The following is a 27,514-nucleotide window of genomic DNA, read 5'->3' as shown; positions in this document are numbered from 1 at the left end:
CTCTCAACACCACGGTAATGGAGACATCTGTCCTGGCAGACAGAGGACCAAGATGGATGGCCAAAGCTCCACCAACTCCTCCTCTCTGTAGAGCCTTAAGTGGAGCAGAAGTGCAGTGTTTTTACAGGTTGGACTTTACTGTAGCTCAAGGTCCTGCTGTCTTCAAGACAGCTGTTTGTTTGCAGAGGCCATCAGCCATGAATCAGAGAGACGGGGCTGAAGTTGCTGCCGGCCCAGCATGTGGCTTTCAAAGCAAACCACCAGGTAAACAATACTCTGAAGTGGCTGAGCTCCCAAAGAATTACCTAGAGACCAGTCTATTTAAGCCGGAAGAAAAACAGCACTTCTGCAGAGAATATCTGCGAGAAAAGTAGGGAAAAATAAAAGCAGAAAAATTTCCTATTGTAAAGGTCTTAAGTTTTATAGCTTTCTCAGTAAGGAGCCTGTTTTCATAATTTATTTTAAGGGTAATATTCATAGGCTTAAGATAGAAGCAGAATTGATTGCCCCTTAAACATAGCTCCCCTGTTCTTCATCAGCTATGATAGCTGCTGTCTCATCTTACCCATCTACAAACAGGAGACAGCCACCAACAGTTCCTTCATCTGCTGTCCACAGGGTAACCATATACTTTGTTCTCCAAACCTGGGACTTTTTTGCTTGCTATAATTGCTAGACTGGACATAACAACAGCAGGTCTAAATTGGGACAGTTCCCAGGCACACCAGGACATAAGACCCCCTACACTGCACACAGTTACTTCAAGGAGAGAAGTGTGATTAGGTCACATTTGTAGTCACAGCTTTAAATCTAAATGGGATCCTATATTTTTATTGGACTCAAATGGATATTTTATATTGTAATGTGCTTCAATACAATTCTTTAGCCCTTCACCCACATCACTGATGACTGTTCATACATTTGAATACATTGCTGCAAAATATGGAAAAGACACTTCCATTAAAAATTCCTCAGTATGCCACCAAATAGAAAGAACCAGGCCAGAAGCCAATCTTATAATTTACGTGGTCTTTCCTCCTGTTTTGCAAAAGTAAAAACAAACTAAGGGACTTTGAGGCTCTTCCCTAAGGTCACGTTGCTACCTACAAAAGACAGACCTTTTACGAGTGCCTTTCCAACGCGTGCTCCAAGCCACTGTCATTATCCATGAAACCCAGAACTCAAACAGATGAGCCACATCTGACTCCATAGAAATAAACCCAAACTTAGCACCAAATGATAGTGTCACGAGGGTGGGATTTCTACCCTGCAAAAGACAATTAGACTGCCGAGTCATTCAGTTCAACACAATGAGTGAAATTAGCCCCCAGACAACTTTATTTTGTACCCATCTTTTAACTAAAAAAATAAGAATGATGGCTTCCCTTATCAAGCTTGGAATCAGATTTTATCAGTCAAATTAAGTGTCCCTGAAAAAATGTCATCAAAAGACTAGCTCCCAAAATTCATCTACATTTTCTGTAATGAACCTAATGAATTAATTTATAATGAATAGACCTCTTATTTTTACTTCAGAAAGCAGGCTTGATTTATGTTGATCCTTCTTTTCCATATTTATTGAGATGTAACAGACATATGATGATGTACAAATACAAGGTAGTGATTTGATGTAGGTGTATTTTGCAAAATGATTACCAGTAAAATGTTAGTTAATACATCCATGTTGTTGTTGTTCAGTTGCTAAGTCACGTCCAACTCTTTGTGACTCCATGGACTGCAGCATGCCAGGCTCCTCTGTCCTTCACTATCTCCCAGAGTTTGCTCAAGTTCAGTCCATTGAGTTGGTGATGCCATTCAACCATCTCATCCTCTGTCACCCCCTTCTTCTGCCTTCAATCCTTTCCAGTGTCAGGGTGTTTTCCACTGAGTTGGCTCTTTGCATCAGATGGTCAAGTATTGGAGCTTCAGTCCTTCCAATGAATATTCAGGGTTTATTTTCATAAGGAATGACTGGTTTGATCTCCTTGTAGTCCAAGGTACTCTCGAGAGTCTTATCTAGCACCACAGATCGAAAGCATCAGTTAGTTGGCACTCAGCCTTCTTTATGGTCCAACGCCCACAACCTTACATGACTACTGGAAAAACCATAGCTTTGACTATACAGACCTTTGCTGGCAAAATAATGTCTCTGCTTTTTAATATGCTGTCTAGGTTTGTCATAGCTTTCCTTCCAAGAAGAAAGCACCTTTTTTATTTCATGCCTGCAGTCACTGTCCATAGTGATTTTGTAGCCCAAGAAAATAAAATCTGTCACTTCTACTTTTCTGCCTCATATTTGCCATGAAGTGATAGGACTGGATGCCATGAAGTTAGTTTTTTTGAATGTTGAGTTTTAGGCCAGCTTTTTCACTCATCAAGAGGCTCTTTAGTTCCTCTTTGCTTTCTGCCATGAGGATGGTATCATCTGTATATTTGAGGTTGCCAATCTTTCTCCTGGAAATCTCGATTCCAGTTTGTGATACATCCAGCCTGGCATTCCTCATGATGTACTCTGCATATAAGTTAAATAAGCAGGGTGATAATATACAGCCTTGATGAATTCCTTTCCCAATTTTGAGCCAGTCCATTGTTCCAGTTGAGGTCCTAACTGTTGCTTCTTAACCTGCATAGGTTTCTCAGGAGGCAAGTGAGGTAGTCTGGTATTCCCATCTCTTTAAGACTTTTCCACAGTTTGTTGTGATCCACACAGTCAAAGGCTTTAGTGGAATCAATGAAGCACAAATAGATGTTTTTTCTGGAATTCCCTAGCTTCCTCTTTTATCCAGTGAATGTCAGCAACTTGATCTCTGGTTCCTCTGTACGTCTGGAGGTCCTTGGTTCACGTACTGTTAGAGCCTAGCCTTTAGTGTTTAAAACATAAAGCATTACCTTGCTTACATGAGTACAATTGTACAGTATCTTGAGCATTCTTTGGCACTTTCCTTCTTTGGTATTGGAATGAAAACTGACCTTTTTCAGTCCTGTGCCCACTGCTGAGTTCTCCAAATTTGCTGATATATTGAATACAACACTTTAACAATATCATCTTTTAGGATTTTAAATAGTTCAGCTAGAATTTCCTTACCTCCACTGGCTTTGTTTGTAATAATGCTTCGTAAGGCCCACTTGACTTCACACTCCAGGACATCTTGCTCTACGTGACCACACCATTATGGTTATCAGTATCATTAAGAATCTCTTTGTACAGTTCTTCTGTGTATTCTTGCCACCTCTTCTTAATCTCTTCTGCCTCTGTTAGCTTGTATTTCTGCCCTTTATCATGCACATCTTTGCAGGAAATTTTCCCTTGGTATCTCTAATTTTCTTGAAGATATTTCTAGTCTTTCCCATTCTATTGTATTCCTCTATTTCTTTGCATTGTTCATTGAAGAAGGCTTTCTTTTCTCTCCTTGTTATTCTCTGGAAGTTTTCCTTCAGTTGGGTATATATTTCCCATTTTCCCTTCCTTTTCACTTCTTTTCTTTTCTTACTTATTTTAAAGCCTCCTTAGATAACCATGTTGCCTTCTTGTATTTCTTTTTCGGGGGGATGGTTTTGGTCACCACCTCCTGTGCAGTGTTAAGAATCTCCATCCATAGTTTTTCAGATGTTCTGTCTACCAGATCTAATCTCTTGAATCTATTTGTCACCTACACTGCATAGTCAGAAGGGATTTGATTTAGCTCATACCTGAATGGTCTATTATTTTCCCACACTTTCCTCAACTTAAGGCTGAATTTTGCAATAAGGAGCTCATGATCTGAGCCACAGTCAGCTCCTGGTCTTGTTTTTGCTGACTGTATAGAGCTTCTCCATCTTCAGCTCAAAGAATATAATCAATCTTATTTTGGTATTTACCATCTGGTGATGTCCATGTATAGAGTTGTCTCTTGTGTTGTTGGGAAAGGGTGTTTTTTATGACCAGTGAGTTCTCTTGACAAAGCTCTGTTAGCCTTTGCCCTGCTTTATTTTGCACTCCAAGGCCAAACTTGCCTGTTAACTCCAGGTGTCTCTTGGCTTCCTGCTTTTGCCTTCCCATTCCCTATGTTGAAAAAGACATCATTTTGTGGTGTTAATTTTAGAAGGTCTTTATAGACCCGGTCTGCTTCAGCTTCTTTGGCATCAGTGGTTGTAGCATAGACTCAGATTACTGTGCTACTGAATGGTTTGCCTTGGAAATGAACCAAGACCAATCTGTTGTTTTTGAGACTGCACTCAAGTACTGCATTTCATATTCTTGTTGACTGTGAGGCCTACTCCAAGTCTTCTAAGGGATCCTTGCCCACAGTAGTAGATATCATAGTTATCTAAATTAAATTTGTCCATTCCCACCCATTTAGTTCACTGATTGCTACATCTCCTGCCATCTCACACTTGCCATCTCCTGCCTGACCATGTCCAATTTACCTTGATTCGTGGACCTAGCATTCTAGGTTACTTGGCAATATTGTTCTTTATAGCACTGGACTTTACTTCCACCACAAGACACATCCACAACTTAGAGTCATTTCAGCTTTGGCCCAGCCACCTCATTTTTTCTAGAGCTGTTAGTAATTACCCTTCTCTCTTTCCCCATTTGACACCTTCTGACCCGGGGGACTCCATCCAGTGTCATATCTTTTTGCCTTTCACTCTGTTCATGGGGTTCTCCCGGCAAGAATACTGGAGTAGTTTGCCTTTTCTTTCTACAATGGACCATGTTTTGTCAACTCTATCACTTCACACACTTACTGTTATTTTTGTGGTGAGAATTTTGAAGATCTCCTTTGGGCTTCCTTGGTAGCTCAGAGGTTAAAGCATCTGCCTGCAGTGCGGGAGACCTGGGTTTGATCCCTGGGTTGAGAAAATCCACTGGAGAAGGAAATGGCAACCCACTCCAGTATTCTTGCCTGCAGAATCCATGGACGGAGGAGCCTAGTGGGCTACAGTCCACGGGGTCGCAGAGTCAGACATGACTGAGTGACTTCATTTTCGCTTTCATTTTCTCAGCAACTTTCAAATATACATTGTTATTAGACTCAGTCACCATAAGCATTATGCCCTCACTTTTTTTTCTTTATCCATTCATTTCCATGTCTTGGTCACTGTGAATAATGCTGCAGTGAACATGGTGCAGATTTACATGAGTTCACTTCCTTGGGATGTGCACCCAGAATTGGGACTGCTGGATCATGTGGTTCTATTTTTATATTTTTGAAGAACCTCCGTACAGATTTTTCTGTGGCAGCTGCATCAGTTTACATGCTCACCATATGTTGATCCTTTTAAGTGAAGTCTGCCTGAATCTAGAAATGTTGGTTCCAAAAATGAACTGGCTTATTGCACTTTATTCCAAAGGTAGTTTAAGGATAAAATTTGGCCGAGTTCTTCTCTCCCTTGCTTTGAATCCAAATAAAGAATCTGAAACTGCTTAAAGTATATAGAAATAGTGAATGTAATAAATGTTTTGATGGAAATCCTAGAGTCAGCATGAAATATGGTCTGTGTTATTCAGAATGAGGGTGGCTCTGCCTAGCTGCACTAATGTTATGACTCTAACATCTGTGTCATTATCCAAAACGACTTGAAAGAGATCAAAATATAGGAATAGGATAGTGCCGTCTGATTTTGGATGGCAAGTAAGAGGATAGAATATATGCACATCATTTGGCAAGAAAGATAAAACTTCAAAATGTACATCTAGATATGAATAAGTATGAAAGAGTCATTAAGAAGAGAAAATATATAATTTTAAAGTTGTTTGTTTCTATATTTAGAATAAGTCATCATTAAACTAAAATAGAATAAACTTTATGCTATTATTTCAAGCATGTTCACATGAGATTAGACCATGGTTTTCAATCATGTGAAACCAAACTTTACATTTTTCTAAATTTTCTAAAACATAGTATCCTAGTACTATCTGTCACATATTAACTCAATAAATAGTATCAAGTAAAATGAAGCAATCTTCTAGCTTAAATTCAATGAATATCCTGTACATATTAAGATTTGGGGCAAAATATTTTGATATCCAGCTAAGTAAAGAAAATATAATTTATTTGAGGAAAAACAAACAAACAATAAGTTGGAAGTCTGAAGTCCTGGCTTTGAATCTAATTTATGTGTTGTGTGGTTTTTGGTAATTTATCAGACTTCTTGCCCAATAATCTCATGAGGAAAAATGATGAAAATCTCACAAAATCATTATATATATTAGAGTAAGAGAGTATGAAAACATTTTCAGTAGAAGAAAGACAAAGCACAAAATTGATATCCAAAAAAGTGCTTTAAAATATTTAATCTTTCTTTCAGTCCTTTGACACAGTGCTCAAATGCCCCCCGATCTGGAAGAACACTGACACTCACATATGTGTACTCGTGGAAGAGGTGGTGTTAGAATTTTCAATTCCCTTCAGGCAGATAGTTTCACACCATTATGTATAATTACTTTAGAAAAGAAGCAGTATGCAGTGCCCAGAATAAACAGCTCACTTGTGATTTTGTGAAAGACTCAGTAAGAGAACAAAATGAAAGAGCTCTGTCTTTGCTGATCCATGCCTGTCTGGGTCCACGTCCCAGGGATTACCATCATTAACTATGCACGGATGCTTTAAAGAGAGGTGTGTACCCAGTAGATCTGTTTGGTGTATCGATGCAGCTTTCCTGCTCCTCAAACTCATTCCCATCTTCTTTCGTCCAGTAAAGAGTGTTCCTTTAGGGGAAGATAGTTGATAATAGAAGAAAAAGATGGAGTGGATAAATCAAAGTTGTTCTGAAGTAGAGAATTTAATTGAAATACAAGTTTTGCATTATCTACAAAAGGATAAAGATAAGGGATATTTATCTGCATAAGGATAAAGAAGAGAAAAAATAATTGACTCTTCTTGGAGTGGAGTGGCTGGTAAAGTCTTCTATGGAACTGATTCTGGAAATGGAGTGTGTGTTTTCTTTAGTTCTCTTAAACTCAAGTTGTATGCTGGTAAACGGTTAATAGCCAGTTGGGTAGAAGAGCTTAATTTATAGCATTCTCTAGTCTGCTTTGTCTAAACTCTTCCAAGCTGACCAATGCCTAGCTATACACATAGAGTCACTGAATATGACATTGGGAAGAGATGGGCATTAGTCCTCCCTTTTGTAATATTTCCCCTAGGCAATACTTCAGGAGTGCAGAAGAATGTCAAATACAGTAAAATAATTAGGAGTGTATTAAATATCAGTAGTTATTACCTCTATTTTTAATGTAATTGCTTTAATTTTAAGTTTACATAATTTAATCACTAACATTGACTATTTTTAGCAATCAGCTTGCAACTTTCCTGAGTATTTAGCCTTGGTTTCTCACACTCAATTTTTCACACTCTTTCAGAGATATGGTAACCAGAATGTAAGGGCATATTCTAAATGCTGACACATGCTATAATTTAAAGAACAGAAGATAATTATTTGCCAGCCCTTGAGGGCAAGAGTTATTAGGAAGATCTTAAGATTCTCCCTGTATTCTTGAGTTATGGCTTGAAATCCTTTAATTGATAGATAAATTTTGGGTTTTGGAGAAGGGAATAGCAAACTGCTTCAGTATTCTTGCCTTGAGGACCCCATGAACATTATGAAAAGGCAAAAAAATATGACAGTGAAAGATGAACTCCCCAGGTCAATAGGTGCCCAAGATGCTACTGCAGAAGAGTGGAAAAATAGCTCCAGAAAAAATGAAGAGACTGAGCCAATGTGAAACAACTCAAAGTTATGGATGTGATTGATGATGGAAATCCAATGCTGTAAAGAACAATATTGCATAGGAACCTGGAACGTTAGGCCCATGAATCAAGGTAAAATGGAAGCGGTCAAACAGGAGATGGCAAGAGTAAACATTGACATTTTAGCAATCGGTGAGCTAAAATGGACCAGAATGAGCTAGTTTGATTTAGATGACCGTTATATCTATGACTGTGGGCAAGAATCCCTTAGACGAAATAGAGTAGCCATCAGAGTCAACAAAAGAGGATGAAATGCAGTGCTTGAGTGCAATCTAAAACAGACAGAATGATCTCAGTTCATTTCCAAGGCAAACCATTCAATATCACAGTAACCCAAGACTATGCCCCAGCCACTAATGCTGAAGAAGCAGAAGTTGAACAGTTCTATGAAGAGCTTCAAGACCTTCTAGAACTAACACCGAAAAAGATGTCCTTTTAATCATAGGGCACTAGATGGCAAAAGTAGGAAGTCAAGAGATACCTGGAGTAAATAACAGGCACATTTTGCCTTGGGGTACAAAATGAAGCAGGGAAAAGGCTAACAGAGTTTTGCCAAGAGAACACTCTGCTCATAGCAAACATCCTCTTCCAAAAACACAAGAGATGACTCTACACACGGACATCACCAAGTGGTCAATACTGAAATCATATTGATTATATTCTTTGTAGCCAAAGATAGAGAAGCTCTATCAGATCAGATCAGTCGCTCAGTCGTGTCCAACTCTTTGCGACCCCATGAATCACAGCACGCCAAGCCTCCCTGTCCCTCACCAACTCCCAGAGTTCACCCAGACTCACGTCCATCGAGTCAGTGATGCCATCCAGCCATCTCATCCTCTGTCGTCCCCTTCTCCTCCTGCCCCCAATCCCTCCCAGCATCAGAGTCTTTTCCAATGAGTCAACTCTTCGCATGAGGTGGCCAAAGTACTAGAGTTTCAGCTTTAGCATCATTCCTTCCAAAGAAATCCCAGAGTCAGCAAAAACAAGACCAGGAACTGCCTGCGACTCAGGTCATGAATTCCTTATTGCAAAATTCACCTAACTGAAGAAAGTAGGGAAAACCATTAGACCATTTAGGTATGACCTAAATCAAATCCCTTATGATTATAGAGTGGAAGTGACAAATAGATGCAAGGGATTAGATTTGATAGACTGCCTAAAGAACTATGGAGAGAGTTACAATAACAGTTGTAACAAAGTTGCAAACTGTACAATGCTAGTAGTACAAAATTGTACAAAGTACAACTGTACAAAGATGTACAAAGACAGATGTACAAAGTGCAATGACAGTTCTACAAAATTATAATCACAGCGTTACAAAGTTATTGTACAAAGACAGTTGTACACTATGTAGAACTATGGACATAGAGTTACAATGACAGTTGTAACAAAGTTACAAACTGTACAATGACAGTTGTATAAAGCTGTACAAAGTGCAACTGTACAAAGTTGTACAAAGTACAACAAAGTGGTACAAAGCCATCTTTGTACAAAGACAGTTGTACAAAGTACAATAACAGTTGTACAAAGTCAGGCAGATACACTGCCTGAAGAACTATGGACAGAGTTACAATGACAGTTTGTACAAAATTACAAACTGTACAATGGATCAAAGCCATCCCCAAGAAAAAGAAATGCAAAAAGGCAAAATGATTGTCTGAGGAGGCCTCACAAATAGTTGAGAAAAGAAGAGAAGCGAAAGGCAAAGAAGAAAAGGAAAAATATATCCATCTGAATGCAGAGTTCCAGAGAATAGCCGGGACAGATAAGAAAGCCTTCCCAAGTGATCAATGCAAAGAAATAGAGGGAAACAATAGAATGGGAAAAACTAGAGATCTCTTCAAGAAAATTAGAGATACCAAAGGAACATTTCCTGCAAAGATGGGCACAATAAAGGATAGGAATGATATGGAACCAACAGAAGCAGAAGATATTAAGAAGAGTTGGCAGGAATACACAGAACTATACAAAAAAGTTCTTAATGGCCCAGATAACCATGATGGTGTGATCACACACCTAGAGCCAGACATCCTGGAGTGCAAAGTCAAGTGGACCTTAGGAAGCATCACTACAAAGAAAGCTAGAGGAAGTGATGAAATTCCAGTTGACCTATTTCAAATACTAAAAGATGATACTGTGAAAGTGCTGCCACTCAGTATCCCAACAAATGTGGAAAACTCAGCATTGGCCATGGGATTGGGAAAGGTCCATTTTCATTTCAATCCCAAAGAAAGGCAATGCCAAAGAATGTTCAAACTACCACACAATTTCACTAATTTCACATGCTAGTTAAGTAATGCTCAAAAATTTCCCAGCTAGGCTTCAACAGCACATGAACTGTGAACTTCCAGATGTTCAAGCTGGATTTAGAAAAGTTAGAGGAACCACATATCAAGTTGACAACATCCGCTGGATCATCAAAAAAGCAAGAGTTCCACAATACATCATATGAAATGCCGGACTGGATGAAGCACAAGCTGGAATCACAACTGAAGGGAGAAATATCAATAACCTCAGATATGCAGATGACACCATGCCTATGGCAGAAAGCAAAGAGAAACTAAAGAGCTTCTTGATGAAGGTGAAATAGGAGAGTGAAAAAGCTGGTTTAAAATTCTACATTCAAAAAACTAAGATCATGGCATCCAGTCCTATCAATTTATGGAAAATAAATGGGGGAAAAGTGGAAACAGTGACAGACTTTATTTTCTTGGTCTCCAAAATCACTACAGATGGTGACTGTAGCCATGAAATTAAAAGACAATTGCTCCTTGGAAGAAAAGCCATGACAAACCTAGACAGCATATTAAAAAGCAGAAATATCACCTTACCAATAAAGGTCCATATAGTCAAAGTTATGGTTTTTGCAGTAGCCATGTGTGGATGTGAGAGTTGGAGCATAAAGAAAGCTGAGTGCCAAAGAATTGATGCTTTCAAATTGTGGTTCTGGGGAGAAGATTCTTGAGAGTCCCTTGGACTGCAAGGAGCTCAAATCAGTCAATCCTAAAGGAAATCAGTTTTGAATGTTCATTGGAAGGACTGGTACTGAAGCTGAAGCTCCAAATCTTTGGTCACCTGATGTGACGAACTGACTCATTGGAAAAGACCCTGATGCTGGGAAAGATGGAAGGCAGGAGGAGATGGGGATGACAGAGGATGAGATGGTTGGATGCCACCACTAACTCAATGGACATGAGTTTGAGCAAGCTCTGGGATTTGGCGATGGACAGGGAAGCCTGGCATGCTTCAGTCCATGGGGTCTCAAAGAGTCTGACACAACTGAGCAACTGAACTGAACAGATGAACATTATGTAAGTTTTATGAACTTATCTTCTGGAATCAACATTCCCAGGAGAAATATCAGAACCTCAGACATGCAGATCACCAACTAAATGGACATACATTTGAGTGACCCATGGGAGACAGTGAAGGACAGGGAAGCCTGGCGTGCTGCAGTCCATGGGGGTAACAAAGACTTGCTTAGAAACTGAACAGCAACAACGTGAGCACATCAGGATCTTTTCTGTCTGATTTCTGTCAGTTTCTACAACCATTGTAAGAAATCTTGTCCTTAGTAAAATTTATTCTAGATTGAGATTTTTTAAATACATATTTGATTGCAATGCTTGTGGAATAATAAAAATCACTGAAAAAAGTTTTCCTTATTATTTTTTTTCTTCTGGTTTTACTTAACCAATTGTATTTTTATTGTTGAATGATTGTATTTTCATTCTCATCAAAAACACAGTGAAGCTAAAAATGTATTATCATAAACTTTCTGGTGTAATCGGTGCCATAAGAAAAGAATGAAAATAAATCCTTTATACAAGCTGAAAAGTTTGTTTTATATACACGAAGTAAAAATATATGATTTCAAAAGCACCAGAAAAAAATAGAATGCTTTGTAAATGCCCAAAACCAGAATGCAACATCCTGTACAAGCTGGCCGTGTGTTGTAACAAAGCATTTAGAATGGCAGATCCCATCTTCTGAGGTGTGGGAGACACAGCCCAACATCAGCAGACAAAGCTGTGCATGTGCTGATGTTTGGACAGAGACTGACACAGCAAATGGTCTCTTCTCTATGGCTCTTACTTTGTGGAAACTATGGTTTAAAATCTGTGTAAAGGTATTCTCTTCCCCAGTGCCATCTTTTAGGTTGCAATGCAAAAGAAAATAATAGTAATGGTGATAATGCTTACTGTCAACCTTGCATTGATTTCAGTTCATTTATGAGCAAGTTATTTTCCTGACAAGCATGGCTCTCTAAGAAATGAGAATAAACTAAAGAGGAACACACAGAGAAGTGCAGCAGGGAGCCTGCACTCTTTCTACGGCCTTCAGCACCTTACTTGGCCCTGGCCTGATTGAAACACATTTCTTCTAAATAAAGTACCTGATACAATTTTAGGAAAATATGTAAGTGCATCAGTGTTTTCCTTTTAGAAGATTCAGAACCTTGCTATGTTTTAAGAAAATACTAGATATAAAGAAAGACTCATAAAACTAATATTTGGCAAGAATTTGAACTATTCATTCTGATGAAATAAAAATCCTAGGAGAGTTTTAGAAGGTGATTGTTCCTGTCAGTGGTGATCCTTGTAATCTTCATGGAATAACTATATCATACCTGAGATTTTGTGAAATGTTGTTGTGCCTACAGCTGCTTGGCATCCTGGAAAACTTGTCATGTATGTAGGGAGGGTGCCATTGTTGTTTCCATTTGCCCTGGAGGAAACTGAGCCTTGGGATTTCAACTAACTTTATTCACCTGGACATTCATTCATTTTCTCAACAGATAGATAAGCTGCTGATCATGCACCTTATCTTTTTATTTTTTTGCTGAATATATTTGATAACAGTCTAGGCATCACATCAGACTTTCCCACCTGGGGATCTGGCAAAGGAACTGGGAACTCCCAGGGAATCTGAATTTCGAGGACAGTGAGATTTGATTACAGAACTTCTACAGGACTGGGGAAACAGAGACTCTTGGAGGGCACAGACAAAACCATGTGTGTACCAGGACCCACAGGAAAGGAGCAGCGATCCCACAAGACACTGAGCTAGACCTGCTTGTCAGTGTCTGAGGGTTTCCTGTGGAGGTATGGGCTGGCAGTGGCCTGCTGCAGGGACAGCAGCAGCAGTCCTGGGAGGTGTGTGTTGGCACAAGCCATCTTGCAGGTCGCCATTAGCCCTGCCATACAGCCTGTAGACTCCAGGACTGGATTGCCTCAGTCCAAACAACTAACAGGGAAGGAGCAGAGCCCCACCCATCAGCAGACAATTGGATTAAAAGTTTATTGAGCAGAGCCCTGACCAGCAGAGCCAGATCCAACTTTCCCCACAGCCAGCCCCTCCCGTCAGGAAGTCTACACAAGCCTCATCCCCCTCCATCAGTGGGCAGACAGAAAAAACATGAAGTAGAATTCTATAGGCTCTAGAATAAAACCACAATCAGAGAGAGCTAACCAAAATGATCACATGGCCTTATGTAACTCAATACAGCTACAAGCCCTACCATACTTGGCCGCCAAAGATGGACAGGCCATGGTGGAGAGTTCTGACAAAACATGGACCACTGGAGAAGTAGATGGGAAGCCACTCCAATATTCTTACCTTGAGAATTCCATGAACAGTATGAAAAGGCAAAATGATATGACACTGGAAATGAGCCTCCCAGGTCAGTAGGTGTCCAATATGCTACTAGGGAAGATCAGAGAAATAGCTCCAGAAAGAATGGAGAGGCTGAGCCAAAGCAGAAACTACACTCAGCTGTGGACGCATCTGGTGGTGAAAGTAAAGTCCTATCCTAGACTTTACCCCAGTCTGTACCCCAGCCACCAACGCCAAAGAAACTGAAGTGCACCAGGTCTATGAAGACTCACAAGACCTTCTAGAACTAACACCACAAAAATACGCTGTTTTTATCGTATAGGATAGGAGTGAAAAAGTAGGAATTCAAAAGACCTGGAGTAACAGGCAAATTTGGCCTTGGAGTACAAAGTGAAGAAGGGCAAAGGCTAACAGGGTTTTGTAAAGAGAACCCTCTGGTCATAGCAAACACACTCTTCCAACAACACAAGAGAAGACACTACACATGGACATCACCAGATGGTCAATACTGAAATCAGATAGATTATATTCTTTACAGCTGAATATGGATAACCTATATACACTCCAGCAAAGCAACACATGGAGCTGACCTGGTTCAGATCATGAGCTCCTCATTGCAAAATTCAGGCTTAAATGGAAGAAAGTAGGGAACCAGTAGACCATTCAGCTGTGACCTAAATCAAGTCTCTTATGATTATGCAGTGGAGATGACTAATAGATTCAAGGGTTTAGATCTGGTAGATAGAGTGCCTGAAGAACTACAGACGGAGGTTCATAACATTGTAAAGAGGTGGTGACCAAAATCATCCCAAAGAAAAAGAGATGCAAGAAGGCAAAGTGGTTGTCTGAGGAGGCCTTATAAATAGCTGAGAAAAGAAGAGAAGAAAAAGGCAAAAGAGAAAGGGAAAGATACACCCATCTGAAGGCACAGTTCCAGGGAATAGCAAGGAGAGATAAGAGAGCCTTCTTAAGTGAAAAATGCAAAGAAATAGAAGAAAACAGTAGAATGGGAAAATCTAGCGATCTCTTCAAGAATATTGGAGACACCAAGGGAACATTTTATGCAAAGAGGGGCACACTAAAGACAGGAAAAGCAAGGGCCTAGCAGAAGCAGAAGAGATTAAGAAGAGGTAGCGAGACTACACAGAAGAGCTATACAAAAAAAGTCTTAATGACCCTGAAAACCATGAGGGTGTAGTCACTCACCTAGAGTCAAACATCCTGGAATGTGAAGTCAAGAGAGCCTTAGGAAGCATTACCAGGAACAAAGCTAGTGGAGGTGATGAAGTTCCAGCTGAGCTATTTCAAATCCTAAAAGATAATGCTGTTAAATTGCTGGACTCAATATACCCGCAAGTTTGGAAATTTGAGCAGTGGCCACAGGACTGGAAATGATCAGTTTTCATTCCAATCCCAAAGAAGGGCAATGGCAAAGAATGTTCCTACTATTGCACAGCTGTGCTCATTTCTCATGCTAGTTATGTAATGCTCAAAATCCTTCAAGCTAGGTTTCAACAGTATGTGAACAAAGGACCTGAAGATGTACAGCTGGATTTAGAATAGAAATGGGAACCAGAAATCAAATTGTCAGCAACCATTGGATCATTGAAAAAGCAAGAGAGTTCCAGAAAGACATTTACTTCTGCTTAATTGAGACCGTGCTAAAGCCTTTGATTGTGTAGATCACAAAAAACTGTTGAAAATTCTTAAAGAGATGTGACTATCAGACCACCTTACCTGTCTCCTGAGGAACCTGTATGCACATCAAGAAGCAACAGTTAAAAACTTACATGGAACAATGGACTGGTTCAAAATTGGGAAAAGAGTATGTCAAGGCTGTACATTGTCACTCTGCTTATTTAACTTCTATGCAGTGTACATCATGTGAAATCCTGGGCTGGATGAATCACAAGCTGGAATCAAGATTGCCAGGAGAAAGATTAACAACCTCAGGTATGCACATGATATCACACTAATGGCAGAAAGTGAAGAGGAACTAAAGAACCTCTCGATGAAGGTGAAAAGAAGAGAATGAAAAGCTGGCTTAAAACTCAACATCCAAAAGACTAAGATCGTGACATTCTGTCCCATCACTTCATGGCAAAAATGGGGGAAAAGTGAAAACAGTGACAGACTGTTTTCTTGGGCTCCAAAATCACTGCATATGGTGACTGCAGCCATGAAATTAAAAGACACTTACTCCTTGGAAGAAAAGCTATGACAAGCCTGACAGCATATTAAAAAGCAGAGACCTAAATTTGCCAACAAAGGTCCATATAATCAAAGCTGTTTTTCCAAATAGTCATGTATAGATGTGAGAGTTGGACCGTAGAAATGACTGAGAGCTGAAGAATTGATGCTTTTGAATTGTGATACTGGAGAATACTGTGGAGAGTCCCTTGGACAGTAAGGAGATCAAGCCAGTCAATCCTAAAGGAAATCAGCCCTGAATATTCATTTAAAGGCTGATACTGAAGCAAGCTCCAATAATTTGCCCACCTGATGTGAAGAACCAACCCATTGGAAAAGACCTTGAACCTGGCAAAGATTGAGGGCAGGAGAAGTGGGTGACAGGATGAGATGGTTAGATGGCAACCCTGACTCAATGGACATGAGTTTGAGCAAACTCTGGAGATAGGGAAGGACAGGGAAGCCTGGTGTGCTGCAGTCCATTGGTTCACAAAGATTCAGACTTGACTTAGAAACTGCTGCTGCTCCTGCTAAGTCACTTCAGTCATGTCTGACTCTGTGCAACCCCAGAGATGGCAGCCCACCAGGCTCCCCCATCCCTGGGATTCTCCAGGCAAGAACACTGGAGTGGGTTGCCATTTCCTTCTCCAATGCATGAAAGTGAAAAGTGAAAGTGAAGTCGCTCAGTTGTATCCGACTCTTCGAGACCCCATGGACTGCAGCCCACCAGGCTCCTCCATCCATGGGATTTTCCAGGCAAGAGTACTGGAGTGGGGTACCATTGCCTTCTCCGGACTTAGAGACTAAACAACAACAAATATTTGACATAAATATGAAATGCCTCATGAATTTGAACATCATCCTTCTTTAGGGTCCATGCTAACCTTCTCTGTCATTTGAATTTCAATGTCTGCATTACTAAAGCAGCACCAATATATACTTTTATATGAACAGATATTTCATTGACATAATTTAATGGTTTTTGAGGCGTATTCTTCAATCTGTTCTTATGAGGTCGAGAGAGAGGAGTGAAGAGAATGATTCTAAAGAAAGGAGAGTAAGGTATAGAAGCAGGAGCTCTTTCCAGCATGCCGAATAAAACAAAGGTAAAAAGCAAACCTTCAGAATCTCAACACTGAATTCATAGAGAGAAGCTGAGTCTCTGCCTGATTTTCACAGCATTTCTAGGGTTGCTCTAAGAGACATTTCAGATATCAAGCTGCTTCCTTCGATAAATACCTCGTACCTCAGTGCTCACTTTAATTCATTTTAGATAAGATCTATAGCCTTGTTTCCACACACCCTGAGACTTTGTGTTTATTCCATTTAAGTGACTTTTCACAATATTTCCCCCAGGGGTTATTTAGAACCCTGTTGAGTCAATTATTTGATTAAAATTAAGTTTGGTAACAAACAAACAAGATACTGATTATTTCCCTTAACAAATTATATCTTATTTGGTCAAAACAATACATAAGTAAAGGATACACACAAACTAATATTGTTGCAGTAATTTTAAGTACAATTATTAGTATTCAGGATGTTAAATTTCAAACCAAGTAGAAAATTATTTTTCTAAGTATTGTTAACCCCTTAGATTGTATATGTTCCTTGGATGTAATTTAAAAATGTCAGATGGGTAACTTTATACATATATGTAGATTCCCTGGAGGAGGGCATGGCAACCCATTCCAGTATTCTTGCCTGCAGAATCCCATGGACAGAGGAGCCTGGCAGGCTATAATCCATGGGATCACAAAGAGTTGGATATGACTGGGTGACTAAGCACAGCCCTATATGTATGTGTACAGATATGTGTGTTGGAGGCAGAATAGTGTGTGTATATTCATCTGCATGTGTTTGTGTATATTAATATCCCAAATAATCAAACACAAGTAGAAAAGGTACCTTTTTTAAAAAAAGACTGAATTATTTGATGCATAGATAAACAAAATAAAATCCTGATTAAATATAGTATTTTATTTTTTAATCCTTTTTTTTAAAGTTTTTATTGGCATATAGTTGTTTTCCCCAGTGGCTCAGATTGTAAAGAATCTGCCTACAATGCAGAAGACCTGGGTTTGATCCCTGGGTTGGTAAGATCCCCTGGAGAAGAGAATGGCAACCCGTCCAGTATTTTTGCCTGGAGAATCCTATGGGCAGAGAAGGCTGGTGGGCTACAGCCTATGGGGTCATAAAGAGTTGGACACAACTGAACAACTTTCACTCCCTATTTGCTTTACAAATATAGTGTTGTTTATTTGTAAGTTTATATAAAGTTATATATATAGTAGTGTTAGTTTCTACTATACAGCTATTCATATATATATACATATATATACATACTCCCTCTATTTTGGATTTCCTTCCCATTTAAGTTAAATATAATATTTTTGTGGACTTTTAGTCATGGAAATTTAGTCTTCAGAGTGTGTGTTGTGTTGCCTTCATGACAAGTTCTTGCCTACTTTGACCCTGACTCTTTCCATAAGCTTTGTGGATAGTTCTAATGGTGCTAGAATCGGGCTCCCTATTTTCCTTGTGAATCTGGGTATCTTAGTTAGAAATCTATATTCAGCACTGTGGTGAGATGAAGGTCCAGCCATTCCTCATATAAAGATAAGAGAGAAAATGGTCTTGATTTTTCTATTTTCATTGAACTGGTGTAGTGGCAGGTAAAATAATACAAGGCAAGTAAGAATCAGATTTCTTACCTTAGTTGATTTTTCCTCATGGGGAGAAAAATTCAGTGCTGTTGACCCCCATCAACATGACCCCAGTAAGATATTTTGCAAATCATACCCTAGGGAATATTAAGCCATCTTACTTTCTGACTAGTTTCCATTTGTACAGACTATCACAGTTTTGGAAGAGAATTGATTCAAGTGATTAACATGGAACTGGAGGGGAAACCCTTCTTTGTATAAAGGTATTTTAATTTTGAGATATAAACTGATTCCTTGACCCATCTGATGGCTGGAGATTTACAGTCAGTGAAGTTTGAACAAAGCTTTATCTCAGTGGCATCAAAGGCGTGGCTGAATCCCATCCTTTCTGTGGCATCTTAGCCATGTGTCTTATAACTGCTTACAGAAGACTTCTGCTTCAGGGTCTCTTAATAAAGTCAGACTTGGCTGATCCCAGACTGAATGGCTGAGCTTCACCTTGCAGACAGCCTGGTGTACAAAAAGCCTCTCCTGGAGTCTTAACAAATGAACAACCACCACAAGAGACCAGATTCGTGGAGCACTTGTGGGGTGTCAGGCGCCATACAGATCGCTGGTTCGTTTAATCTTCTTAACAATCCCATGAAGTTGACATTAGAACCATGCTCTCCTACAAATGAGGTAACAGACAAACCCAGAGGTAAAGGAATGTATACAACACCCCATGGCTCATACATATCCGAATATCTTAAATATTCCGACTCCGGAGCCCAAACTCCTAACCACTACCTTAGATTCATCTTGTGTTATTAAATCAAAGAATACAGATGAAGGTATTTACAGATGAGCTATAAAATGTCAGGTAGGTATGTTGATAATATATCTTATTTCCAGGGGCACATTGATGAGCATACAGTCAGTCCTGAATAAAACTTGATTATTAGTGTATTGTTCAAAATGAACACCGTGTGACTTGGTTTTGCTCTTACAAGTTTGAAATTATGACTATTCTTTTAGATTACACAATCAAGACAGGCTCTGACTTGGAAATTTTATTTTCATATTTTAGATTCATATGACATTGTCTCTCTAAAGAAGTTAACATTTTATAGTCCACTTGGGAATGTTATTTTGTGCTGTATGATTTTTCTCCCTACTTCTATTGCATATTGGTAACTCAAGATATTTACTGATATTTTTTATGAGAGTGTTAAGGGAATTAATATAATAGAGTTTGTAATTGATTTGCACTTGTTTGAAAAGCCCATGCTGTTAATAAAAACAGCACTGCTTTCCTGTTATCTGTTTTATCATGTGAGCATTGCCTTTCTCCTACAGTGGGAGATCCAAAGGGACTGATTCACGGTTTGGTTGGTAAAGAGAAAACCTACTGTGTTTCAAAGATTTGAATGCTACATGGAGTTCCAGATATCCACAGAGCAAGTGACCTGTTTTCCAAATTAAAAAAGAAAAAAAAAAGGTCAGGGTAATGTACTAGACTAGAGCCCAATATTATATTATTTTTGTCACAGCACCTACACAAGAAATCAACAAAAAAAGGTCCTCTCTGTAATAGTCTTCATTATCCACTTCTCACTTCTCAAACAGCTATAGGAGAAAATAGAAATCATTTTACTTCCCTAAACCTCCCTGCTATGCCACAGAAATCAGTTGCTATGAATATTTAGCACTGAGTTCCTAGAACTGAAACAACTTGCATGTTATTTCAAGAATTGTGTGCTATTTATATAAATTGTTCCTGAATACTTATATTAGCATTTAGGAAATTAGACTAATTTAAAGTAGATGTTACCACTCTACGTTCAGTTTAATGACAATGTTCTGAAGACCTAAAATTAAGAGAATATGCTATTTATATTAGATTATCTACCATATGAGAGGGCTTCCCTGGTGGCTCAGACAGTAAAGAATCTGCCTACAATGTAGGAGACCTGAGTTTGATCCCTGGGTTGGGAAGATCCCCTGGAGAAGGAAATGGCAACCCACTTTAGTATTCTTGCCTGGAGAATCCCATGGACAGAGTAGCCTGGTGGGCTACAGTCCATGGGGCCACAAAGAGCTGGACACGACTGGGTGACTAACACTTTTCACTATATGAAGTATATACATTTAATATACATTACTTCATAAGTCTAGAATGGCATTGTTAACACAAAGAGCAAAACAAGTGGCACATAAAACAATTCCTTCAGGATTAATAGGAAATCCTTAAATTGCAGGCACAAATTCAAATAAATTTATTGAAAAGATTTAATTTAAAAAATTATTATGAAATGCATACTCATTTCAACATGACTGAAATTCACTTTAAGATCAAAATGATGCAAAAAAATATTTAGAATAATTCCCACTAAGGAAAGTTATGTAGAATAGTTATGGTTGTAAATCTGTGCATGAGATCAGTCTTTCATACACTGAAATGCAATCATCAATAAGACAGAAGTTCTTTCCACTCCAATATTCACACAATGACCATTTGATTTTAATGAAATAAACATCATCTTCAAACTAAGTTTATATGCAAATTGGTTTTAGTGTTATATTGTGAGAGAAATAACCTACTGAAGGTTTTGAACCCCTCTTTTATTTGAATTGGAGAAGGCAATGGCACCCCCACTCCAGTACTCTTGCCTGGAAAATCCCATGGAGGAAGGAGCCTGGTAGGCTGCAGTCCATGGGATCGCTAAGAGTCGGACACGACTGAGTGACTTCACTTTCACTTTTCACTTTCATGCATTGGAGAAGGAAATGGCAACCCACTCCAGTGTTCTTGCCTGGAGAATCCAAGGAACAGGGGAGCCTGGTGGGCTGCCGTCTATGGGGTCGCACAGAGTCGGACACGACTGAAGATAGGACCCTAGCGGCTCAGATGGTAAAGCTTCTGCCTGTAATTCGGGAGACCCGGGTTCAACCCCTGGGTCAGGAAGATCCTCTGGAGAAGGAAATGGCAACCCATTCCGGTATCCTTGCCTGGAAAATCCCATGGACAGAGGAGCCTGATAGGCTACAGTCCATGGGGTCTCAAAGAGTCGGACAGGCTGAGCGACTTCACTTTCACTTGATTTTAATAACAATAAGGTCATTGTTGTTCTAATATCACTATGACTTACCTTTACACTACCTCTGTGTTAGTTTGAATCTGTGTATTTCTAGGTGGGAAAGTCATTATTCTTGTTCCTAATCCAAAATTTTTCATTATACAATGTATACTGTATATATTTACCACTGATCAAAAATTGAGAGAGAGAAAGAAAGAAGAGAGGATGGAAGGAGGGAAAGAAGGGAGGGAGGGGGAAATGAAGGAAAATTCCCTGTGATTATAAAGGAAATGTTCTTTATTGTTTGTACCACTGCGTTTCTACATTTTAGCATCCCCAGATGACCTATTCCTATTGATCTTAGTGTCCTTCTTGTCTCATCAAGAGACTTTGCTACAATTCCTGAGAAACAACCTATGAACGTTCCTTTGATTCATCTTCAATGCTCCTGGCTTTGTCTAGCTTCAGAGCTTCAGCTTGAGTCCTGTACCTGAGGCCGAGTAGGGCCTCAATTTGGGTTATAAATTACTAAGCGGCTACGTTAGGGGTTGAGGTGGTTCAGGTGGGTGGCCCACTAGAACGCTTATGGGAATATCAGCCACCTGAAATTTCCTTCCTGTGTTTGTACTATACTGTGAAAGTCACTCAGTTGTGTCCAACTCTTTCCGACCCCATGGACTATACAGTTCATGGAATTCTCCAGGCCAGAATACTGGAGCGGGTAGCTGTTCCCCTCTCCAGGGGATCTTCCCAACCCAGGGATCACACCCAGGTCTCCCGCATTGCAGGCAGATTCTTTACCAGCTGAGTCACCAGGGAAGCCCAAGAACACTGGAGTGGCTAGCCTATCCCATTTCCAGTGGATCTTACCAACCCAGGAATCAACCCAGGGTCTCCTGCATTGCAGGTGGATTCTTTACCAGCTGAGCTACATGGGAAGCCCTTCCTGTGCTTGGAAGTTCCCCAAATCTATTATTTCAACCCAGTTTCTTTAGTGCTTAAAGATATTTCTGTCCTTATTAAGTGCTCCGTAAATAATTTAAATGAATGGATAATTTTTACAAAGCATTCACAGAACTTACCTTCTAAAAACGTCTGCTATTTTATATCCAATATGCTTTTCAGCATATTAGATAAGTATTAGATAAGAGTAAACCAGGCTCATAAAATTAGTGTTTACTCTACTTAGTAGGATAACCTAGTTGAAATGTTTTATCCTTGTAGTACCTTTTAAGAATATAATACTCTGGTAGGGGAAGCATTTTGCATTAAACATTTTATTTTTAATTCCACTCTGATGTTTTCTTTTTTATTTATTTACATTTCTAAAGAGCCTTTTCAGAGAACCTATTGCATATTCATTTCTGAGGCTGAAAATGTGTTTTTGTGCTTTATGATGTATACATAAGAAATCTGATAACAGTGTTTGTAGTTCTTAATCCCATTCAGCTAAAGTATTATTATTATAACACAACTTGTTTTTTAAAGTGAAATAGAAGTTTGGACAATTTTTAATTTTGTTTGTGTTGCAAAGCACAGTGATTTTGTGGGAAGGCAGAAAAGTGTGGCTCAGGGGGAGGGCAGAAGTGGACAGGAGACAGTGGGGGCTGTGGACGCCTCGCTTCCATATGACGCCTGCACAGGTGGTGTGTGTGAGTCACAGTATCCAGGGAGGGTGAGGAAGCTGGGAGAGGATGAAAGGCAGAGAGTAATAAGATGGGATGCAGAAAAATCGTATCACAAACATTAAGGAAGGGGAGAGAGAAACAAGGCAAAGTGTTAAAAGTGCCACGTACCAGAGGGTGAGCTGTGTCCACTGAAAAGAGGGCCACAGATTTGGTGTTAATGAGAAAAGGACAGATGCAAACTTTGAACCAAAATGACACTTCTCCTTAGAACTCCACTTTCACTTTTCATTGTTCTTTTAGTCTCGTCACTGGAAGAAAGTACTTCTTGATGTTCCAAACTCTTTTTTTTTTTTCTTTGCTTGCAAGTGGGTTTAAGTTGCATCCATTTTAAAAGGGCTTGGCATTCAAATTCTGAGTCTATAAGATGCCAGTTAATATGCCTGCTTTCCCAATTACTATTGAAGGGAATATCCACTTTCCAGAAGAACCTCACTCATTGTTTATTTAAAACAAAAACAAACAAACAAACAAAAAAAAACGGCTATCACAAGTGAAGTGTTTAAATAGTGACCTGAATAGTCTTAAATATGTTAATTAAAAAAAATTGTTGGTCATACAAATGTTTAGTGTTGTGTAGACCTTTCCTGGATGTGAATGATTTTTCTGTTTACAATTGATTTTAATGCATTTTGAGTGAGCGTGGAAGAGAAGAAGTCCATGAATGAAAACAGGACCACAGCATAGTTGCTGGCATTATCGTTGACCAGCAGCTCAACCAGTTTGGAGACCAGCTCACATTCAGGTGACCTCAGGGCACATTCCTGCAAGAAAGGGTCATCTTAACCCCAGAACACAGGGAAATGGAAAAGATGAGATTTATAACAGGAAGGCACACACACACACACAACAATTGTGCAGCCCCAGAAACTGGGTTGCTTTGATTATCTGACCTACTTAAAATTGTTTTCCCTTCTTTTGTTGGCTAGTATCCTAAGGCATGGTAGAACTAATTCGCCTGAAGCAGGAGCTACCTTCAGGAATTATGTTTACTTTTTTGGTGGTCAAACACTAGGGTTAGAATTGTCTGTTCTTATAAAATCACATCTCCAGAAATTTTTGTAAAAGCCTGAAGGCAAATTTTTCCCCTTAGTACACAGATGTCAAATGGTTTTATTCTAGCCTGTGGCACACTTATACTTATTAATTATGTCTTTTCCTTTATTTGGAAGATTTAGGTATTTACTTCATATGGATTCATATGATGCAGATTTCAGTATTTTTACATAAGAATAAAGCTACAAAACAAACAAAAAATCAACACTATATTCCAAACGGATGAAAACATGAGAAGAAAAGGAAGAAGCAAAAACCTTAAACCTTTGAGCATTTGCTCTAAAAGTAGTCATGCTGCTGCTGCTAAGTCACTTCAGTCGTGTCTGACTCTGTGCGTCCCCATAGACGGCAGCCCACCAGGCTCTGCTGTCCCTGGGATTCGCCAGGCAAGAACACTGGAGTGGGTTGCCATTTCCTTCTCCAATGCATGAAAGTGAAAAGTAAAAGTGAAGTCACTCAGTCGTGTCTGACTCTTCAGGACACCATGGACTAAAGCCTATAGGGCTCCTCTGTCCATGGGATTTTCTAGGCAAGAGTACTGGAGTGGGGTGCCATTGCCTTCTCCAAAAGTATTCATACTTATTGCCAGTTTGAGGAGAGTTTCCCAGGTGGTGCTAGTGGTAAAGAACTCACCTGCCAATGCAAGAGACATAAGGGATGCGGGTTTAATTTACCCTGGGTTGGGAAGATCCCCTGAAGGACGGCATGGCAACCTACTCAAGTATTCTTTCCTGGAGAATCCCCTGAACAGAAGAGCCTGGTGAGCTACAGTCCATGGGGTCACAAAGAGTTGGACATGACTGAGCGACTGAGCACTCACACGAGGAGGGTGACTCCAGATTCAGAACATGCTGCTTCTCTATTCTGAGTGGTTTCCATTGACGGTGGGTAGGCCCAGGAGGGAAGACCTCTGATGTGACCTCTGAGATGACACCTGTCTGGCTCCAGCCCCCTCACTACCTTCACCCAAAGAGGCGTATCAGGTTGCTGGACTCAAGTAACTTAATGCCCAGTCTGACAACCTGATGAGTGAGTTTTCCTGAACACGCTTGGTGTGCTTGCTCACTAAATCATGTCTGACTTTGTGACCCCATGGATCCTCCAGACTCCTCTGTCCATGGGATTCTCCAGGCAAGAATACTGGAGTGAGTTGCCATTTCCTACTCCAGTGGGTCTTTGCGACTCAGGGATTGCTCCCACGTCTCCAGTTGTGTCCAGGTTCTTTACCCTTGGGCCACCTGCAGGCCTCTGCAAGACACTAGAGCTTAATCTGGCCATCAGCATGGATTAGGCGCAGCCTTAGCTAGGAATTCCACTGCCGTCTATGAAACACACAGGCCTACCCTGCAGATTCCTTGTCCTCTGTACCCAGTATTTTTTTTTTTTTTTTTTTCCATAGCACTTACCAGGATCTGGCAAATTCAACTTTGGCTTGTTTGTGTGTGTGCCACCCACCTCTCTCCAGTAGATCACAGGAGATGGATATTGTGCACCACAGTCGCTGAGGCACCACCCCAGGCCAGCAGCCCCTCAGCCTTCAGTAAGGATGTGTCTGCTAGACTCTGATTTTATAGCTGAAAGTTACTTGGCCTACATTTGGGTTCTGGATTTGAACTTTATACAAACTGAGACATCTTTTTCACCAGCCTTCTTGTAGGTGATGAAGAGACTGCTTCTGAAGGCCGATTTTCAATACATTCAAATGTGAATTCATTCCTCTTCACCAAACCGTTACTCATGGTGAAGCACAAATGCTTCTGAATTTGAGCAGTGATATCCCAGTACACATTTTACAGACACATCTTTTTTTATTACCTATTATCTCCTCATTCAAAAATACAATAAAGGCGCTAAGATTAAAATAAGACACTGACAAAACTAATTCAAGTGATATTTCATTATTTCCCATATTGTATTTATATGTATGTTTGGAATATGCCTCACGGTACTTTCATGACCCTTTACCAAATCCAGCATTACTTTAAAATCATATAGATTTATATCATGCATATAAAAAGAATCTGTTTCATTACATAAAATATTAGCAGAAGACATGTTGCTCTTTTTAGAATCATAAGAGTTAATGTCATGTTGGCCTCATTTTAAACTTAACATGGCATAAAGTTTTAAAACAATAGTGTGATAGTAGCTCACCTTTATCTTATTCGTTACATCTACTTTGGTCAAATTCTTTATCACCACAAAAGATCACAGAATAAGCAGGCTCATACATACAGAAGATTTCTTTCTGAGGCAAGAAAAATAACTACATCACATAACACCATGCACCACAAAATTTCTGCTATTGTCAGCAAAAGCAAGCAGCTCAAATTCTCGGCAATGTTTGCTTGAAACAAAAATGTCACGTTGACCTCAAGGCTAGAAACTCTAAGAACTGGAAAAAGGAAATATAAAAAATAACACCTTTATCCAGTGTTCACCAAATTTAGTTTTTAAAGTTTGTTTTAAATTGTCAGAGAAAGTGTTTACACTGTAAATTTTAATTGAAGAAAAGCAAAAATATATTATTTTCTGAAGTGTTTTTCAACTGTGTGTGTGTATATATATATATATGAATGTGTATGCATCCCCTTCAATTTCAGTCCATCCCCACACTCCCAGGTGTAACCTCTGACGACAAGGTAGTGCTTATTGTTCCACATCTAGGACAGATTCATTGACCACATTTGCGTTTTATATTTTTCGATCCTTCCTCCTAATGACCGCTTTCTATTGCTCACTCCAGGCCCTCGTTAAGGTGCTACTCACATTTATAGATTCCCTTGTGTTGCGCTGCTTTAGGAGGGACTCTAAATGTTAAGATGGTTGTAAATATGTTCTTGGGAGTAAAGTGCACGAGGTCCTTATAGGTTTCTGTGTTTCTGTGCTCCCATTCCTAGGCCTGTCTAGGCTGTCTTCTGAATACTACACTTCCCATGACTGTGTTAATGGCCTATTTCTTCTTTATTTTTTGGCCATCAGAGTTAGGAGTTTCCTGCTGAAAGTAGCAGAATATTTGAGTGAAAGTGGCTGAAACCACAGTGTTTTGTTTCTCTCAATGTCAGGAAGTTTGGAGATAGGGATCCAGTTTATTATAATAGCTCAATCAATCCCCTAGCCCCCCGGGCAGGGCACAAATGCAGTGGAGAGAGGGAGCAGGGCACTTTCTCCCCCAGAAATGCTCCACACACCTTCCCCATGTCTCATTGGCTACGATTAGGTCATGTGTGTGTGCACATGCTCAGCCATGCCTGACTCATGCCACCCCACCCCATGAACAGTAGCCCTCCAGGCTCCTCTGTCCATGAGATTTCCCAGGCAAGAATACTGGAGTGGGTTGCCATTCCTTTCTTCCAGGGATCTTGCCTCCCAACCCATGGATTGAACTTGTGTCTCCTGCATTAGCAGGTGGATTCTTTACCACTAGCACGACCTGGGAAGATGATATTAAGGTATATCAGTCAGTCAGGTCAGTCTCTCAGTCGTGTCCAACTCTTTGTGACCTC

General features: G+C 39.8%; 1 protein-coding gene and 1 non-coding gene across 2 annotated transcripts in view; one reads left to right on the top strand and one right to left on the bottom strand.

Annotated features, from left to right (window-relative positions):
* Positions 1-27,514, top strand: part of CSMD1 (CUB and Sushi multiple domains 1) — a 2,070,704-nt gene that overhangs the window by 1,385,965 nt on the left and 657,225 nt on the right. The gene's annotated exons all lie outside the window — the stretch shown is intronic.
* Positions 16,369-16,470, bottom strand: LOC139180254 (U6 spliceosomal RNA). Its single transcript, XR_011564588.1, has one exon. It is a non-coding gene; the product is annotated as a U6 spliceosomal RNA (small nuclear RNA).

Source organism: Bos indicus, chromosome 27, assembly GCF_029378745.1.
Source record: "Bos indicus isolate NIAB-ARS_2022 breed Sahiwal x Tharparkar chromosome 27, NIAB-ARS_B.indTharparkar_mat_pri_1.0, whole genome shotgun sequence".
NCBI lineage: Eukaryota > Metazoa > Chordata > Mammalia > Artiodactyla > Bovidae > Bos > Bos indicus.
The sequence above is the reverse complement of the archived record's forward strand: the minus strand, read 5'-3'. Positions and strand labels throughout refer to the sequence as shown.